Raw genomic sequence first — 18,821 nt, 5'->3', positions numbered from 1 at the left:
GCGGGGAAAACCCATACGGGAAAAGATTCCCATCAACGCCCGGCCCACCACGGGGGCGGTGACGGTGCGCAGGGGTATGGCTTCAGTGTATCGGGTGGCATGATCCACCAGGACGAGGATAAAGCGGTGCCCTTGGGAGGTTGGGGGGTCCAGGGGCCCCACGATGTCGATCCCGACCCGTTCAAAAGGGGTACTGATGACAGGGAAGGGTTGGAGGGGAGCGCTGCGCTTTCCTCCGCTCTTCCCACTAGCCTGGCACGTGGGACAGGACTTGCAGTGGGCTTCTACATCCGCTTTCATTCTGGGCCAGTAGAAGTGAGTCACGAGGCGACTGTAGGTTTTGTCCTGGCCCAAGTGGCCTGCGAGGGGGACGTCGTGGGCCAAGCCCAGGAGGAGGTCTCGGAAGCGTAGGGGTACCACCAGCACCCGGGCGGATCCTAGCTCCACCGACTTCTGCTCGCTGTACAAAAGGTCATTCTCCCAATACACCCGGTGCGTTCCAGTTTGGTCGCCCTAGGCCTGGGCCTCTGCTTGTTGCCGGGGCCCGACCAGGGAAGGACAGGTAGCCTGCTCTCGGCAGAACTCCTCTCGGGAGGGGCCCCCCTCGTGGCGCCACTTGGCCAACTCGGGCAGATCGCCTAACTCGGTGACCTGTGCGGAGTCGGAAGGTGGGGGTTCGTAATTGGCGACCGACCCTCCTTGTGGGGGGATGTGGGGACCCTCGGCGGGGACCATCCTGTCTTCAGTGGTCGGGGCGTCGTCGACTTCCCCAAGGGGGGTCAGTCGGGCTGCCATGGATCGGGTGGTGGCGCACACCCACTCAGGGAGACCCATCATCCCTAGGTGGGTCTTGTGCTCGACTTGTTTCCAGGGGGAACTTTCCAGGTCGTTCCCCAGAGACAGTCGACTGGCTGGGAGGTTCTCACTGCGACTTTCAGTTTACCGACCACCCCTCCCCACTCAAAAGGCACCAGGGCTACCTTACACAGACTTTCCGTATTGTCAGCGGAAATTACTGGGCAAAAGACGTTGGGGAGGACCTGGTCTTCGTTGACCAAATGACTGAGGACACCGGTGATGCTGGCCCCGGTGTCACGAAGGGCCTCTACTTGGTGGCCATTGATCTTTACGAGCTGCCCATATTTCTTCGTGTTGGAGGGCAGGAGGCTTCCAGGGACCATTTCTCTATCTCCTAAGGATACTAGGGCCATGGCTGCGGGTTCCCATTCTACGGTCTCCTCAACCTCCTCCCCCAGTGCTACATTGGCTATCTGTCTAGCGGGGGGTGCTGCCCGGGTGAGGTGTGGGGCCATGGGGCATTCAGGGTCGTTGGCGTAATGCCCGGGCTTCTGACAACGGAAACAAGTGATGGTCACCCGGTGCCCCCGTCTCATGGGGGGCCGGATACAGCTGGTGGGGTTGCCGGGAAAGGCGGAGGTTGGGTTTTCGGCGGACTGGACTGGGACTCTCTCTGCCCTCCCTGGTTCCCCCCCCCCTCTCTGGCGGGGTGGTCCCTGACTGGCTCGGGGGTACTCTCCTACAGGGCCCCGGGAGACCCGGGTGTTTGTCCAGCGATCCGCCTCGACAGCCAGCTTTCTCGGATCTGTGAGCTTGCTGTCGAGCAAATGCTGGCGCAGTTCCACAAAGCAGTTCGCAGCCAGGTGTTCCCACAACATAAGGTCGGTTAGTTCTTCTAGGGTGGTTACCTTGCTGCCCTTGATCCACCCATCGAATGCGCGGCTGAAGAAGTTTACATACTCCACCCAGGTGGTGCCCAGGATCTTCCTGCAGTCCCGGAACCGCTGGCGGTACATCTCCGGGGTGAGGCCGTACCTGGTGAGGAGGGCCTCTTTCATGTGGTTGTAGGAGGTCTGCAGAAAGGTTGGTAGGTCGAGCAGGGTGTCTCTCCCTTCGCTCAGGAATCGTCCCCACAACCCGGCCCCCCAATCCTTCTGCGGGACCCGATGGGAGGTCATGGCGACCTCGTATGCCCTGAACCACTGTTGAATGTCATCGTTTTTGTAATATTCTTTGACCACATCCTTGGGGATGTGGACCTTCTGCTCCGCCGGGGAGGCCGCCTCTCGGTTTCCCGGGGGCCGCGCTTCTTCGCTTTTTGCTTTTAGCTCCATTTCCTTCAAGCTGCGTTCGTGCTCCAGTTGAAGTCTCCTTCCTTCGTGTTCCCGTTGGAGTTTCTTCTCTTCTAGTTCTCCTTGCACTCGCATCTGTTCTACTGCTAGCTTTTTCTCGGCTAATTTCAACTCGCCCTCGATTTTGAGTTTGGCTAATTCGAGTTCGTGATGGCGACTTCTTTCTCTGTCTGCGAATTCCTCCGGGGATAGGCCCCCGTCTGGTACGAAGCTTCGCACCTGGTTGCTGCTGCGTTCTCCTTGGGAGGGTCCAGCTTCGTCGTGGGGCTCCACCGCTCCTTCTGGGCGGGGGGCTCCAGAATCCACCCAAGCTTTCAGTGCCTTCTGCATATCTTCTTTGGTGTTGAGACCAGTGGTAGCGATTTTGAGTTCTTTGCAGAATTGCTTCAGTTCTCGGTGTGTGTACTCCTCCAGTTGTTCCGCCTGGAACACGGTACTGGTGTCGTTTTCTGTGAGAACCACGGCGTTTCCTTCTGCCATCTTTGTCGGTAGTGCGTCAGCCGTTCACGGTACGATCTCCAGATTATGGGCCCGAATCCCGTCGCTTGCCACCAATGTTAGAAGGCGACCTCAGAGGGGCCCGGAGGGGCACTGACTAGCCTGAGGTCAACCCTCAAGGTATCGTAGCCGGGCACTGGCGGGAGACTCCTCAGGGGAGGAATCTCTTATCTAGGATCGTACACTCGGCACCACATGACAAAGAGACACCACACCGGGAGTTCTTAAGAACAAATCTTTATCAGATCGGAGTCGTAGGATCTTTATGATCAGCAAGGCAAATATATACAAGTGGAGCACGGGCTCACAGAGTCTCGGGGGGGTAGGAGGTAGCGGGACAGTCTTTGGGGATATGGATCAAATGCAGGGGCGTACCCGGCGCACAGCTCACAATCCTCGAGCTGGGGGATACGCTTGTCGTCGTCGGGGTCCGGCGGGACCAAGAGAGTCTGTGGGAGCCGCGAGTCACTCAGCAGGGCTCAAGCACAAGTCGGAGGTCTTACGATCTTTTCGGGGAGCCGCGAGTCACTCAGCAGGGCTCAAGCACAGGTTCGGAGGTCTTACGATCTTCAGGGAGCCGCGAGTCACTCAGCAGGGCTCAAGCACAAGTTCGGAGGTCTTACGATCTTCAGGGAGCCGCGAGTCACTCAGCAGGGCTCAGGTGTTTCCAAAGGCGAATCTGCCGGATAGTCCCAGAGCACCCCTTGTTATAGGACGACTCCTCTTTGATGTCCGGCGTCTGTGCAGGCAGGGGTCTTGTCACCTGGGGGTCGTTTTTCGGGGTTTCCTGCCATTGTCTTTTGATCCTTTCAGGGCCGGGTCGGGAGGAGTCCCAGACACCCAGCAGGCGTGGAGCCAGCCCTCGGGGAGGCCGGCGGGCCGATCGAAACCCACCTTCCCAGGGGAGCTCAGAGGTGCGATGGAAACTGCTCCTCCCTCTCTCATCCCAATGGGAGCGCAATGTCCCCCACCTGGAGTGGCGCCTCTAGGCCAGGGTCGCGCTGGGGCCGGGCAGCCATCATGGTGCATGAAGTGGGCACGCGGGCCTGGTGTGGCCGAAAGGAGGAAGGCCACGGACGGGGAAGTCCGGGTCGGGTGTGTGTGTGTTCTGGTGGGAAGGATCGGCTAGGCCGTGTGCTCGGGGGCTGCGTGAGGTGCATGGGTCAGGTTATGTGGTGCGGGGACAGGGATGGCTATGCTACGAGGCCGGGTCTAACAGGAAACCTAGCAAACCTATACATTTTTGAAAACTAGACACTCAGAGGAATCCAGGATGGGGTGACTTGACTGCCTCCCACCAGGGTCTGTTACCCAGAATCCCTTGCAAACCTAAAAAATTGTCAAAAAAAACACATTTTCCCCACATTTCTGTGGTGGAAAGTTCCGGAATCTGCGTGGATCCACAAATTTCCACCCACTCCGCGTTCCCCAAAGTCTTACGAAACAAACGGTACCTCACTTGTGTGGGTCGGCCTAGTGCCCGCGACAGGAAATGGCGCAAAACGCAACGTGGTCACACCTCAATTTCGCAGTGAAAAATTACCCTTTTTTGGCAAAATGAATAGCTGTAGTTTTTGAACCCTAGCTCTGCGGGCAACTTGGGAAACCTAGCAAACCTATACATTTTTTAAAACTAGACACCCAGGGGAATCCAGGATGGGGTGACTTGACTGCCTCCCACCAGGGTCTGTTACCCAGAGTCCCTTGCAAACCTAAAAAATGGTCAAAAAAAACAAATTTTCCCAACATTTCTGTGGTGGAAAGTTCCGGAATCTGCGTGGATCCACAAATTTCCACCCACCCCGCGATCCCCAAAGTCTTACGAGAAAAACGGTACCTCACTTGTGTGGGTCGGCCTAGTGCCCGCGACAGGAAACGGCGCAAAACGCAGCGTGCTCCCACCTCAATTTCGCAGTGAAAAATGACCCTTTTTTGGCAAAAAGTCTAGCTGTAGTTTTTGAACCCTAGCTCTGCGTGCACCTTGGGAAACCTAGCAAACCTATACATTTTTGAAAACTAGACACCCAGAGGAATCCAGGATGGGGTGACTTGACTGCCTCCCACCAGGGTCTGTTACCCAGAATCCCTTGCAAACCTAAAAAATTGTCAAAAAAACACACATTTTCCCCACATTTCTGTGGTGGAGAGTTCCGGAATATGCGTGGATCGACAAATTTACACCCACCCCGCGTTCCCCAAAGTCTTACGAGAAAAATGGTACCTCACTTGTGTGGGTTGGCCTTGTGCCCGCGACAGGAAACGGCGCAAAACGTAGTGAGGTAACATCAAAATTGCCTATCTCAAAACCACCTGGTTTTTGGCCCGGTGCTCGGCGGCCATCTAGGGAAACCTACCAAACCCATACATTTCTGAAAACTAGACACCCGGGGGCTTCCAGAGAGGTATGGCATGCGTGGATCCCCAAACGTTTCCTTACCCAGAATCCCCTGCAAACCTCAATTTTAGCTGAAAAAATCACTTTTTTCACACATATTGGTGTGGGAAAGTTGTGGCATCACCGTGCTCACTCAAATTTCCCACCTCCCAGCGTTCCCCTAGGTCTCCCGGTAAAAATGGTGCCTCACTTGTGTGGTAGGCCCAAGAACCCGCGACAGGCAAGGGCCCAAAACGTAGTGAGGTGACATCAAAAGTGCCTATCTCAAAACCACCTGGTTTTGCAAGGGGGGGTCACCTTGGTTTTTGGCCCGGTGCTCGGCAGCCATCTAGGGAAACCTACTAAACCCATACATTTCTGAAAACTAGACACCCGGGGGCTTCCAGGGAGGTATGGCTTGCGTGGATCCCCCAACGTTTCCTTACCCAGAATCCCCTGCAAACCTCAATTTTAGCTGAAAAAAATCACTTTTTTCACAAATTTTTGTGTGGGAAAGTTGCGGCATCACCGGGCTCACTCAAATTTCCCACCACCCAGCGTTCCCCTGGGTCTCTCGGTAAAAATGGTACATGTTCTTTGCAGCAGGCACATTAACCCTCTGTGCTACCTTTCCAGGAGTCAACCCTTCCACTACACAAAACTCCATCTCTTTCTAGGAAGAACATTAATCACCAAAGTTATCATGACATTTTAATTGTTTCAGAAAATTGCTCGAGGCCAGGAAGGAGGCAGCAAGTTTTTTTCAAACCATAATATACTTGCAAACACTACGCACCCACCCAAAATAGGTACCCAGTGAGGTCACACCGTTGGCATCGCCCTAACCTGCTCAAGGTTCATGTGACCTCAGTGACAGAGTCACAGCAACTGGATCACAGTTGCTCTAGGGTGTGCTGCTTCGTAGGCCTGCCCGCAAGACTGGAGATGAACTTCAGTATGGATTGTGGTGGACAGGCCTTCAAGGTTAACCCACAATTGACACCACTAGGGTACACCTGCTTGTGCTAAGACATCAAGCCTTCTAAGGTCTAGTGGGGCCTTCTACGGTCTAGCATGGGAATGTGCTCCCTCAGTACAGTGGTGTGGTGGACTGGTCAGGAATGCTGAACCCGGTTCCCCAGTTCCAAATTCCACAGCTCTGGCCATAGTGCCACATCCCCACTGAACACCATACTTGCCCACTGAGAGAAACTCGCACTGCCTTCAGCTATAACCTAATTGTGCCCGCTATAAACACTTGGATGTGGCTCAATTCAAATTATGCACTTGATAAGAGTAATATGCTGCCTAAAAAAAAAAAAAAGCAACCACTCCTAGGGAATGCAAAGCATGTGAAATGTAAGCAGAAACAACATGGTTACCTAAACGATCTCTCACTAACTATTCAGAAATCAGCGAGTGGTTTCACCTGAAAAGTTATGGACATGACTACAGGGCCCTGAAGGGAACCGTTTCATTGTCCATTGCTTACATCCTTACAAAACGTAAGCAGTGTGGTATAAAAAGACCACATCCATAAACACAGAGCCATGGTGCACATTGTGTTTTCCAATCCACCCATCAACCAGGTATTGCAGTACCTCCAGCAATGGTACACTCTCCCAACCTGGAAACAACAATGCTGTTCAAAGAAAGACAAAACGAAAGTAGCACTTCACTGGCAAACTCTGTAAAGTGATGCTGGTGTATTTGGATGTAAAAAAAACAATCTGGCCACTTTGCAACCCCTCTGTCTTGCTTTATTTAGTTAGGTATTTAATTCTCATATAAGAAATTCTATTTCTCTACATGCTGCTGCACTTTGGATTAGAAAAATTCAAAAGAAGGGCATTTCTCGGCATTTTTGGATCCATTTCAAAGGGAAGCAACTAGAAAGACGAGCGTTTTTCGATTTTGGATCCATTTCACAGGGAAGCAACAACAGGCACACACGAACGAAGCCGAGCCTCGTGGCATGCCTGGGCCTTCCATAGTGCCCCCACCCTAACCCAAACCCACCGATGCAAAAATCCCCCCTCCCCAGCCCCAAAACTCACCTTCACTCTCCGACGCGCAGGAAGCAAATGGCTTCCTGCGCCTCGGAGAACAAAGGGGAAACCTCCAATGACGTCAGCGCGGCTCGCGCGCTGACGTCATTGATGACGCGGGGGGGGGCGGGGGGAGGCAGGGGAAGGTCTTCCCCTGCCTTCCCAGTAAAAAAAAAAAAGATCGACCACTCACGGGGGGAGCACCAGCGCTTCCCCCGCGGGTGGGTGCCATGACGAGCTGGACTCGTCATGGGCACAGCGCGACTGTGCTCCATGACGAGTCCAGCTCGTCATGGGCACAGAAAGGGTTAATACGCGGGACTTTAAGTAGGGATTTAGAGCTGGAACGCAGGTCTCTAAGGGAAGTGTATTGGCTAAGCTTCTCCACCAAATATGTTGGCCCGGTGCCGTATGCTGCCTTATGGGTGATGCAGCAGATCTTAAATTTTATTCGCTTGCGCACCCGGAGCCAGTGCAGCTTCCGCAGTAGCGGGTTCAACGGAGATCGATAGGGGGAATTCAGTACCAGACGTGCTGCTGTATTTTGCACCACGATCCAACACAGCCTCATTGGCTGATATCAGTAAAGCATTGCAATAGTCAGATTGACTAATGACTAGTGACTGGATAAGAGTCTTCCGTGTGTGGTCTGAAAGAAACAGAAATACTCGCCTCAGAAGACGTAATACATGAAAGCATGAGCTTACCGTTTGAGACACCTGCTCCTTCATGTTTAAACTCTGCTCAATGCGCACCCCAAGATTCTTTACTAATGCCTTTGAGGCGATGGGGCACCCAACTCCCTGGGCCACCATTCTGGTGTCCACAGCAAGGTGGCTTCTCCAAAGAGCATAATCTCTGTTTTCCCGGCATTTAACTGGAGATAGTTGGTACTCATCCACTGAGATATTGCTAGCATGCCGGTAGAGAAGTTGGTCCGGGCTGTTGTGGAGTGTTTATCAAAGGAGAAGGTAAGCTGGGTGTCATCCGCATAGGATATTGGAACAAATACATATGTCCTCATAAGGTTGGCCAAGGGAGCTATGTAGATGTTGAATAAGGTAGGGCTTAAACAAGATCCCTGCGGGACTCCCTTGGACAACTTCCTGGACTTGGACATATAGGGACCCAAGCTAAGTGTCTGGGAGCAGTCAGAGAGGAAGCTGGTCATCCATTGCAATGCCTTTCCTTTTAGCCCAGAGTCCTCTAATCTTCTGAGCAGAATTTGATGGTTGACGTGTCGAATGCCGCCGAGAGATCTAATAGCACCAGTAGGGTGGATTGTCCTCTATCTAGTGCTAGCCTAGTATTGTCCGTGACTGCCACTAGGGCTGTCTCCGTACTATATTTCAGCCTGAAGCCTGATTGTGACACATCCAGGCAATCTGACGCTTCGACATAAGCCGATAAATGCTTGTTGATATGTTTTTCCAGCATTTTGCTCAGGAGCGGTATGAAGGATATAGCTCGCAGGTTAGATAGATCTTTCACAGAGGCCTTGGTGTTTTTACGTAGTGGAATGACCTGTGCTGCCTTCCATTCTGAAGGTAAATGACCTTCCTTTAGTGATGCATTCAGAAGGGAACAGATAGGAGCAGACAGTTGTTTTGAGAGGCTCGCCGACAGGGCCGGCTTTAGCGCTGGTGGCGCCCAGTGCGACAATGTTAGTTGGCGCCCCCAATGACCACCGCCACCATGGATTCTCTCACTAGCACCCTTTAACAGTGACCAAGTCTCCATAACCACTCTCTCTCAGATTCTAGGAAATCGCAAATTACCACCAACTTCAAGTTGGTGGTAATTTGGGATTCCTTAAAGCAATATCGCAATTTGCGATGGCTACAAGACTAGTTTTTACAGATTCATAAATTGCGACTCCCTAACTGCATTCGCAATTTAGGTAATTGCAAATAATTGCGATTACCCATATTGTGAATTCTTAAACCTTGATACATTGCTAAAAACCTTTTGGATATTTCAAACAGGCCGATTCTGCGCATCGGCCCTTTTGCGATCGCAAAATGCGTTGATACAGCTGGCCCTAAAAGTGTAGGAGTCACATGTCATCCATACTGGTAGGCAGTATAGTTTAGGAGTGCTTGGTGTGGAGAAGCACAAACTCAGAGTCGAAAAAGAAACAGCATTGTTTGGAGTTTTCGTTAATAATAAGAATTGCGATTCTCCTATTAACATGACCAGAGAATGTGGATTTCATTAAAGACACGGAGGCTAACATTATGCTTATCACTTTTAATGCGTCACCAAGCAGCCGCATACATCATAAAGTAGGTGTTCCAAATAGAACGTTAACAATAATAAAAGGCATGAGCCCACAACATTCAGCCTCTTTTAAATCGCGAAAACAGGATAAATTCGTTAAAATCCTTTGAACTTTAAGGAATGAAGGGATGAAATAACATCTTGATAAAACGTAGAACATCATCGAAGGCAGGATACCGAGGATGAAGGAGAAAAGTTCGAGTCCAGAAGTCATTAGAGATTATCAGCAAAAAAGGGAGTCGTGTGAGTAAAAATTGATAAAATAAAAGACTAGGGTATGAGCAATCAAAGAGATTAGTACAAGTGTAACAAGAGCAAAAAGACTGATGTCAGGTCAACAATGTGTTTAATAGCATAAAATTGATGTCAAGTCAACAATGTGTTTAATATCTCGAATAATAAACAGTAGATAATTTCTATAGAAGGATAAAAACCTCTAGTGGGAAAGAGGAGGGAGGGATAATGTTAGCCTCCGTGTCTTTAATGAAATCCAGATTCTCTGGTCATGTTAATAGGAGAATCGCAATTTCATTACAAGACCGGAGGCTACCCTTATGCTTGTTGGTAGCTTTGTAATACTACGTCGGACACATGAGGAATAGGTTTGCAATAATGATGAGCAAAAGTTCTAGCATTAGACCAGTCAGCAGCCTTGAGGATATCGTCCAACTTACCTCCGGACCAGAATGACTTACTGGCCATTGCACCTCTGATAGAGTGGGGTTTGAAGATATTAAGGTCGATACGTGCTAGAAATAGAACTGGAAGAGATAGGTTTGTGGGGTTTAACAAAGGAGATGAGTAATTGCGTCGCAGTAGGAGGACGAAGAGAATTCATTCTAGAATCGTATTCTTTCATACAGTCAACCACACAGAGTTTAGGGTAGGAATCAAAACGAGGGTAAAAGATGGAATTTGACATGGTCTTGTTTCTTTTGAAGAGATCAAAGTTTACTCCGAACATGTTATAAGATCTATTCGATATTTCAAGAGCTTTGACATCGGAGACTCTATGATAGGAAATTAGGCAAAGTAAGGTAGCGAGTTTAATGGAAAGGTTTTTATTGTTTAGGAGCGTATTAATAGGCCAGTTCGAAAAAAGGTCAAGGATTAAGTTGACATCCCAGAGGGATTGATATCTGGGTCTAGGAGGTCTTCTGAGTCTGATGCTTTTGAGAACTCTGCAGATAATTGCGTTTTTACCAATTGTCTTACCGTTGACGAGGGAATGACCAGCGGAGATGGCAGATCTATAACAATTGATAGATCTATAATTAAGGCCTCTTTTGAATTGTTCTACCAGACAATTGATTATGTCAACGATAGGCGCTTGAACGGAATCCAGGTTCCTTTCTAGCACCAACGAACCCAAGATTTCCAAATGTTGTTGTATCGGTAGTGTGTGCCGGGGGCCCAAGATTCGCCGAGGAGAATTGAAGCTGTAGACGAAAGTCCTGAGAGGTCATTGGATCTCCTGACACTCTCCAGGCAAGAAGGTTCAGTTTCCCTGATTGAACCATGGGGTGAAGATGACCGTCTATGTCTGTAAGAAGGTCCACAAGGAAGGGAATTAGGAATGGAAGGTCGTAGCTCATCTCTAGGGCAGTTGGGAACCAGGCTTGAGAGGGCCAAAAGGGAGTGATTAGTACGATCGAGCATCGATGGAGTCTGACTTTCTGGAGCACTCTCTGAATCATGGAAAAGGGGGGAAAGGCGTACCTTTTTTAGCCTTGCCAAGGTTGCAGGAAGGCATTCACTGCCAGAGCACCCGGGTCTGGCATCCAACTGTAATAATTCTCGATTTGGAAGGTTAGTCTGCTGGCAAAGAGATCTAATTCCAAAGGACCCCAGAAGCTGTTGAGGGAATTGAAGACGGAAACAATGAGTTTCCAGTCGCTGAAGTCTAGGAGGAATCTTGAGTTCCAGTCTGCGGATACATTGGATTTGCCTGGGAGATATTAGGCTTTTAGAGATATTTTGTGTTCCAAGCAGAACATCCAAAGTTTCTTGGCTAGATTGGAGAGGTCTGCAGATTTGGTTCCACCTAGCCGATTTATGTAGGCGACGGCGGAGATATTGTCCATTTTTAGGATGATGGACCTGCCCTGAATGAATTGTTTGAAACTCATCAAGGCGTAGAGACCTGCTGTCAATTCCAGGAAATTTATATGATGTGAGGATTCTTCTAGAGACCAAATTCCACTAGTGTTCTGGCCTTGGAAGCATGCTCCCCAGCCATGAAGGCTGGCATCTGATTCTAAAACGAATTCTGGAGTTGAACCAAAAATTGCTTTCCCCCACACGAGTGTTGGTGACAGGGTGTAGGTGGGGCATGTCTCATGGCGAGAGTATAGCTGCGGTTTGGATCATACCTGCGGATGGTGTTGGACTGGGTGTGCGATGGGGCTTGGGGTGGTGGAGGGGGTTTGGGGGGAGCTTGTTCAATGGGGTTGTATTTTATATGCATGGCCCTTATGTATTCCACTTTTGTTATTATATGGTAAAATGGTCAAAATCAAGATGTGGTACATTGATGCTACGGATGTCTCTGGGGTACAGAGCTCCGCTGATTGTACAATTGTCTAATAAAATTTGTTCCCCCAAAAAAAAAATTGCTTTCCCATTCCATGCCTCTAGGTTGTCTAACCACCAGATCAGTTCTACTTTTGCTTCTTGGTCTAGCAAGATAAGGTCTCCGTACCAGAGGCCCGATTGAAGGGCTCTTGCTTTCACTCTCTGAAGTGCACGATAATTTAGGGGGCCTGGAAAGATGGCTTGTATCGAAGAGGAAAGGAGACCTAGTAATCTGGCTAGTTCTCTTAGGGGAAATTTTTGAAGTTTCAGGATGTGTCTTATTTCTTTCTTTATTTTTGATATTTTCTTTTGAGGAAGGAGTAACAGACATTTTGTGGTATCTACGGAAAAACCTAGGAATTCTCAGTTTTTGGAAGGTGAAAGGATTGACTTTTCTCTGTTTATGATAAACCCCAGGTTTTCTAAAAGGTCCATCACAGTTTTCAGATCTTGAAGGATTTGACTGTGGTCCTGAGAGAGAAGGTAAAGTATCATGCGAATACCTTTTTTTCTTAAGGATGAAGCGATTGATCTCATTACCTTGGTGAAACACCAGGGGGCTGAAGAGAGACCGAAGGGAAGGGCTTTGAATTGGAAAAGAGGGTTTTTCCATAGGAATTGAAGGAAGGGTTGGTGAACTTTGGCCATGAGAATGGTAAAGTAGGCGTCCTTTAGGTCTAATTTTACAAGCCAGTCTTCCTCTAGAAGTAGGTCCCTCAGGAGGTGAATTCCTTCCATTTTGAAGTGTCTGTAAACAAGGTATTTGTTGAGGTCTCTTAAATTTATGACGGGTCTCCAACCTTTGTCTTTCTTTTTGACAAGGAATAGGGTGCTTATAAATTTTAGCATCTCTAGGGGGACTTCTACTATTGCGCCCTTCTGAAGCATGGAGGAGATCTCCTCCTCTATAATCTTTTCCTGATCTAGGGTAAGAGACATTACTTTTGGGAAAGAAGATTGGTAAGGAGTTTGGGTAAAGTCTATCATGAATCCCCTCACGGTATTTAAAACCCATGGGTCTTGGGTTATTAATTTCCAGTTGTTGAAAAAGAGTTTGAGTCTCCCACCTACTTTGGGGGATAGGGGGTGAGGAGGGGAGGTAGGGATTGTACTCACTTTGGGTGTTGTTGTCGATAGATGCTCCGCGGGATCTGAAGTTTCTGGAGCGAAATCCTCTTCCTCTTTGCGGAAAGAATTGGGGAGTGTTTGAGGGAGTGAATCCCCTTCCGCCATATCCTCTTCCTCTAGGATAGGGCCTTCTGTTGAATCGGCCGGAAGACTGGCCCCGTCTACCAGCCCTCCCGAAAAGGTTATTTGAGTTAAATACCCTCTTCATGTTTTGGTGGGCTTTATCTAGTGCTGTAAACGTAGAGACATATTTCCCTAGAGTCTTAATCAGGTCTTCGCCGAAGAGCAATCCTTTAGGGTTGATAGAGGGTTCTTTGTCTGCTAGGTCACTGAGCTTCGGGCTAATTTTGGTGAGGACTACTCTTCTCCTCTCAGAGTTTAGGCTGGCATTAGCATTGCCTAACAGAACGAGGGCTCTCTGACTAAGTCCTCTAATGAGTTCTGTGTTAAGTGGAGTGCCATTAATGTAGCTTTCTTCCGTGATATCGATGATTCTTGCAAGTGGGCCCAGGATGTCAAGCACTCTATCTTGGCAGCCTTTTAGGGATCTCTCCATACCCTTTCTAGGGTCTCTTCCGAGTTTGAAGAGGTACTTGATGAGTTCTAGGTCAAGATTTGGGGTCTGGCAAGTTGTATCTCCAATGGAGGGTCGAGAACATTCGGCTCTTAGTAGGTTCCGAGCATCCCTGTCAAGGGGGTTTCTTAGCCATTTGTTTATGAATTTGCTCACGTGATCGTGAGGAATCCATTCTGAGCTCCTGGGATGCTTAATGTTGAGAGGAGAGAACATCTCTTGACCTAAGGGGTGACTCGCTCTCCGCTTCCGAGCTGAGCGGTCGCTCCCCAGCTGCTGAGGTATCGTCTGTGCAGCGCTTACGCTCTAACCTGGACTGCGATTAATAATTACAGCCTGCTGTATGCTCTTATTGCCGCTGCGTGCTGGAACTGCCGCTTTGCCCATTTTTGATTGCTGAATTTACCGATTTGCCCATTTGCAGTGCGATACTGCTAGCGTGACTCTGTCGCATATTTTGTTTTCATCTCGCCGCTTTAACTCATTTGCATTTTGTTCCGTAGCGTGACCCTGTTGTAGTATTTGCGTTTCCCCCCTAGCGCTCCTGCCGCCCTGACCCCTCCACCTCCATTTTGTTGTTGTTGTCGTCCTCCTTTGCCCGCCCCGCCTCCCAGCTGAAGCGCCCTCCCACAGACAACAAACAGCGCTCCCACACCAGGAATCGCCGTGACTCGCTCTCCGCTTCCGAGCTGAGCGGTCGCTCCCCTGATGCTGAGGTATCGTCTGTGCAGCGCTTACGCTCTAACCTGGACTGCGATTAATAATTACAGCCTGCTGTATGCTCTTATTGCCGCTGCGTGCTGGAACTGCCGCTTTGCCCATTTTTGATTGCTGAATTTACCGATTTGCCCATTTGCAGTGCGATACTGCTAGCGTGACTCTGTCGCATATTTTGTTTTCGTCTCGCCGCTTTAACTCATTTGCATTTTGTTCCGTAGCGTGACCCTGTTGTAGTATTTGCGTTTCCCCCCTAGCGCTCCTGCCGCCCTGACCCCTCCACCTCCATTTTGTTGTTGTTGTCGTCCTCCTTTGCCCGCCCCGCCTCCCAGCTGAAGCGCCCTCCCACAGACAACAAACAGCGCTCCCACACCAGGAATCGCCGTGACTCGCTCTCCGCTTCCGAGCTGAGCGGTCGCTCCCCTGCTGCTGAGGTATCGTCTGTGCAGCGCTTACGCTCTAACCTGGACTGCGATTAATAATTACAGCCTGCTGTATGCTCTTATTGCCGCTGCGTGCTGGAACTGCCGCTTTGCCCATTTTTGATTGCTGAATTTACCGATTTGCCCATTTGCAGTGCGATACTGCTAGCGTGACTCTGTCGCATATTTTGTTTTCATCTCGCCGCTTTAACTCATTTGCATTTTGTTCCGTAGCGTGACCCTGTTGTAGTATTTGCGTTTCCCCCCTAGCGCTCCTGCCGCCCTGACCCCTCCACCTCCATTTTGTTGTTGTTGTCGTCCTCCTTTGCCCGCCCCGCCTCCCAGCTGAAGCGCCCTCGCCCCTCCCCCCACCATCCATTTATGGCCAATGCCCCCACGCGCAGCGTCCACGCGCTACGTACACGCCGAAGGTGCGCCAAAGGTAAGCCCGTCTACGCCCGTCCGCGCCTGGACCGCGCCCAGCACCAGACCCCCTGCCCCTCGCGCTACCCAGCCCTCCCGCATTACCTACGATGCCACCACCCTCCTAGCCCTTAACCCCGGTCGCGCCCCCAACTGCGTCCAAGCCGCTCCTGGACACACCCATGGCCCTTTCTCATGCCACTCCTGCAAATTCATCGGTACCGACAACATCTCTGCTACGACCACACCACAGATTCCCGACCCCAACCACCTACAATGCATCCTTCTCAACACCCGATCGGTCCACAGGCATGCCATTGACCTTTGGAATCTACTAGACACCATTTCTCCGGACATCGCCTTCCTTACGGAAACATGGATGAATGCTTCCTCCGCACCAGACATCACCATTGCCATCCCTGAAGACTATAAGATCACCCGCAAAGACCGTACCAGCCACACAGGAGGAGGAATCGCTATCGTCCACAAGAAATCTATCCGCATCTCAACCAGCTCTGACGTCAATCTCGCCAACTCCGAACATCTTCACTTCCAGATCCACATCGACCCCAAAACAACACTCAGAGGCACTCTCCTCTACAGACCTCCAGGATCTCGCGCAAAATTCAGTGAAGACATCACGGACTTCATCACCCCACACGCGCTCCCCTCCAAAGATTACATCCTTCTGGGAGACCTCAACTTTCACCTTGAAAAGACCAACGACCGCAACACCACCACCCTCTTGGACAACCTCGCCAACCTCGGACTTAAACAACTAGTCACTTCCCCCACCCACATCGCAGGTCACACACTCGACCCCATCTTCACATCCAGCAATCATGTCTCCTTCAGCCACACTACGGATCTCCTCTGGACCGACCACAGCTGCGTTCACTTCATCTACAACAAGCCGAAACCCTTCAACCACTCCCAACCTACCCGGCAAAGAAACTGGAACAAAATCACCACAGACCAAATCTCCGCATCGCTCCTCCGAAACTCCCCAGCCCTCTCTTCTAACGCCAACGAAGCCGCCGCCAACCTCACCCTATGGTTATCCAACACCGCCGACACCTTAGCTCCACTGAAAAAACGTCAAAGCAAACTTGGCAGCAAGAAAGCCTCATGGTTCAACGATGATCTCAAGAAGTCCAAGAAACTCTGCCGCTCCCTTGAAAAGGCCTGGAAAAAAGACCCAACCACCAGCACCAAGGACGCCTTCAAAAGCGCCACCCGCACTCACCACCAACTGATCCGAAAAGCCAAGAAAACAGCATTCAAGGATCGACTTGACAACAACGCCCACAACAGCAAGGAACTTTTCAACATCGTCAAGGAATTTTCCAATCCCTCGGCCAACTCCAACGACATCACCCCCTCTCAAACCCTCTGCGACTCCCTAGCCTCTTTTTTCCACAACAAGATTGCAGACATCCACAACAGCTTTGACAACCAACCCGGAAACCAACCCACCCTACCATCTGCTGACCATCTTCCCCCCGTGAACACCCTCAACGCTTGGAACCCAATCTCCACTGATGACACCATCCGCCTGATGAATTCCATCCACTCAGGATCCCCCACAGACCCATGCCCTCACCACATCTTCAACAAAGCAGACTCCGTCATAGCACCGCACCTCCGAAACGCCATCAACTGCTCCTTCAACTCTGCTACCTTCCCAGAAGACTGGAAACACGCTGAACTCACCGCCCTCCTGAAAAAACCAACAGCGGACCCCACCGAACTAAAAAATTACCGCCCCATCTCGCTTCTTCCATTCCCGGCCAAAGTCATCGAGAAAGCCGTCAACAACCAGCTCGCCGCTTTCCTCGAAGCCAACAAATCCCTCGACCCCTCACAATCTGGCTTCCGAGCAAAACACAGCACTGAGACCGCCCTCATCGCAGCAACAGACGACATTCGAACTCTACTGGACAATGGAGACACAGTCGCCCTCATCCTCCTCGACCTCTCTGCAGCATTCGATACAGTCTGCCACAGCACCCTTCTACAACGCCTCAATAACATCGGAATCCAAGGAAAAGCACTTGAATGGATCACCTCCTTCCTCACCGGAAGAACCCAGAGAGTCCGCCTTCCTCCATTCAAGTCCGAGGCCTCTGAAGTCATCTGCGGCGTACCTCAAGGATCCTCACTCAGTCCCACCCTCTTCAACGTATACATGAGCCCCCTCGCGGCCATCGCACGCCAACACAACCTCAACATCATCTCCTACGCGGACGACACTCAACTAATCCTCTCTCTCACCAATGACCCCAGCACCGCCAAAACTAACCTACACGATGGAATGAAAGAAGTTGCCGAATGGATGAAACATAGCCGTCTGAAACTGAACTCAGACAAAACAGAAGTCCTCATCTTAGGTACTTCCCCCTCTGCATGGGACGACTCCTGGTGGCCGGAAGCCCTCGGAAAAGCACCCATCCCGACAGACCACGCACGGAACCTTGGCGTCATCCTGGATTCTTCACTCTCAATGAACAGACAAGTCAGCGCCGTATCCTCTTCCTGCTTCAACATTCTTCGCATGCTCAGAAAAACATTTCGCTGGATCCCCTCCGAAACCAGGAAAACAGTCACCCACGCTCTGGTCACGAGCCGACTGGACTACGGAAACACCCTCTACGCGGGTACTACCGCAAAACTCCAGAAGAAACTCCAACGAATCCAAAACGCATCAGCCAGGCTCATATTAGACATCCCACGCAACGAACACATCTCTGGTCACCTTAAAGACCTCCACTGGCTACCCGTCAATAAGAGGATCACTTTCCGACTGCTTACCCACGCACACAAATCACTCTACGACATCGGACCAGATTGCCTCAACTCTCGACTGTCCTTCTACACCCCCTCCCGCCAACTACGGTCTTCCAGCCAAGCCCTCGCCACTGTACCTCGCATCAACAAGACCACCATGGGAGGCAGATCCTTTTCATACCTGGCTGCTAAAACATGGAACTCACTCCCCGCTTACCTTCGCCTCACCCAGAACCACCTAGCGTTCAGAAAGCAGCTTAAAACGTGGATATTTGACAAATAATCCTCCTCCCCTTCCTAAGCGCCTTGAAACCCTCTGGGTATGTAGTGCGCTATACAAATTTCATGACTTGACTTGACTTGACTAAGATGGTATCTTTAGAGGAGTGAGTGAGGTCGTCATCTAGAGAGTTGAACTCAAGATCGTCTTGATCTAGGTCTAGGACATATTCATTGGGTGAATCAGAGGCATCATCAATAAAGAGATCATCATCATTATTAGCGAGGTCATCGTTTTGAGCACTTCGATATTTTGTGCCGCAGGGGACACCTTGATATTTTGTGCCGCTGAGGACACCTTTATGTATTGTGCCGCTGGGGACACCTTTATATGTTGTGCCGCTAGGGACACCCAGAGGAAAAGAGGTGCGATGACCTCCCGTAAAAGTAGAGGTGCTAGGACCTCCAGTGCTCTTGGGGAAAAATTCTATGTTTTTACATTTTTTGGTTCTTTTTCCCCTTGTATGAGTGAGATCTTCGTTAGGGAGAGTATGTTGGTCTAGCGAGTTAATATCCTCATCAGATAGGAAGGATCTTTTAGAAGTAATCACTTTAGACAAGGTCTCC

Source organism: Triturus cristatus, chromosome 2_1 (genome assembly GCF_964204655.1).
Source record: "Triturus cristatus chromosome 2_1, aTriCri1.1, whole genome shotgun sequence".
NCBI lineage: Eukaryota > Metazoa > Chordata > Amphibia > Caudata > Salamandridae > Triturus > Triturus cristatus.
Note: the sequence above shows the minus strand (reverse complement) of the source record.